Genomic DNA, 2,035 nt, shown 5'->3' with positions numbered 1-2,035 from the left:
CATGTTGTTTCATGATTTTCACACGATACTTTGAGAAGGGGATAATGGATGCATATATTTAGTCAGGATCTATAGGAAAAAAAAAGTTAAAAACTTTGTATTAGAGATATTTTAGAAACTGAACTTGTGGTTTAAAAAGAAAACTGTTAATACTGCAGAGTACAAAGAAGTGAAGATGAATATTCTAGTTAGGAGTTTAAGTTATTATTTAGATGAGAGATGATGGAGGATGAATGAACAAAAGCATTGGAAATAAGAATTGAGAAGAAGGAAACTACAGGAAGAAGTATGTATGTGCGTGCGCGCGTGTGTGTGTGTGTGTGCGTGCGTGTGTGTGTGTGTGTGTGTGTGTTGTGTGTGGTGGGGAGTGGTCGATGATCAGGCAGAGGAACCAGCAAGTACAAAGCCCTGAAGTGGGCAAGAGCAGGCTGTATTCTAGGAAACAAAAGCAGAGTAGTGAGCCCAGAAGGTGGTGAGTAAAGGGGAGAGTGGAACAGTGTGAGATTGTCAGGGTGGAATGGGCCAGGTCACTGGTCATTGTGCCTTGATAAGAAGACTGTAGCTTACCCTAAATAGAATGGGAAGCCACTTAAAAACTTTAAGCAAGGTAATCGACTTATTTTGATTTTAACTCTGATTGTTGTGTGAAATGTGAATTGAGTGCAAAAACAAACAAACAAACAAACAAAGAATGGAAGCTCAGGCCAAGTGAGAAATGGTGGTGGTTGGGGCAGGAAAAATGGTGGTAAATAAGGAGGAAAAAGGTTAAATGTAGTTAAACATAAAATAAAATTTATGCGTCAACTTGGCTGGGCCATGGTGTCCAGATTAAACATTATTCTAGGTTTTCTGTGAAGGTGTTTTTGGTTGAGATTAACATTTAAATTGGAGAATTTTGAGTAAAGGAGACAACACTTATGTATATAGTTAGTTCTCATCCAGTCAGTTGAAGGCCTGAATAGAATTAAAAGATTGACCCTTCCCCTAGCAATAAAGAATTCTCCAGTAGACAGATTGGATTTAAACTGGATGGTCGGCTTTTCCTGGTTCTCCAGGCTGATGTCCTTCAGACTTGAATTGGAACATTAGCCCACCTAGGTTGCCAGCCTGCCAGCCCACCTGCAGATTTTGAACTTGTCAGCCTCCATAAGTATAAGAGCCAACTCCTTATAATAAATCTCTTTACATATACAAACCCTAATGATTCTATTTCTCTGGAGAACACTGACTAATACAAATGGTGTGATTAAGCGTTGACTCAACGAACCTTGCTGTTAGCCTGTATCTGGAGAGTGAGGGAGAGATATGAAGGGTATTTCTCACACTTCCATCATGAACAACTGTGTATTCAATGGTGCTATTTACTGGGAAAGCAAAGAATGATGAGGGAGGAACAGGTTTGAAGGATTAAATAAATTCACATTTGATATATTAATTTTGAGATGTCTCGTATACATTTAATTGGAGATATCTAGTAGGAAGATGAATTTATGGGTCTCTAACATTGAAGAAAAAGTTGAGCCGAAGCTAAAAAATTTAAATACTATAGGTAATATTTCAATGGACCTGGATAGAGAAGAGAAGGGAAGGGAAGGGAAGGGCTCAGGACCCAGCCCTGGGGCCTTCATGGATGGGAATCAATAAAGGAAATCAGGAGGCTGCAACCAGAAAGATAAAGAGAAAGATCTTGAAGAAGGAAGAGTGTTTCCAGAAGGAAATAGGGATCAATCAGATTAAATATAAAATCTGCTTGATGTGTAATAAGTGCACATATTTTAACTGCAGTGTTCAATAAACTTTGACAAATGTGTACACCTGTGTAATCCTCATCGCAATCAAGATATAGAACATTTCCATTAGCCCTCTCCCTCAATTTGTTTTTTGCTCTTTCTCAGTCCATTTCCACACCTCCTTGACTCTGCACCAATCACTGATCCTCTTTCAGTCACTATTTGAATTGTCCTTTCCCATTTTCATATAGACAGAATCATATGGTATGTAATTTTTTGTGTCTGATTTCTTTCAAGCAGCATCG

The sequence above is a fragment of the Rousettus aegyptiacus genome, unplaced genomic scaffold (assembly GCF_014176215.1).
Source record: "Rousettus aegyptiacus isolate mRouAeg1 unplaced genomic scaffold, mRouAeg1.p scaffold_m13_p_4, whole genome shotgun sequence".
Classification (NCBI taxonomy): Eukaryota; Metazoa; Chordata; class Mammalia; order Chiroptera; family Pteropodidae; genus Rousettus; species Rousettus aegyptiacus.
Note: the sequence above shows the minus strand (reverse complement) of the source record.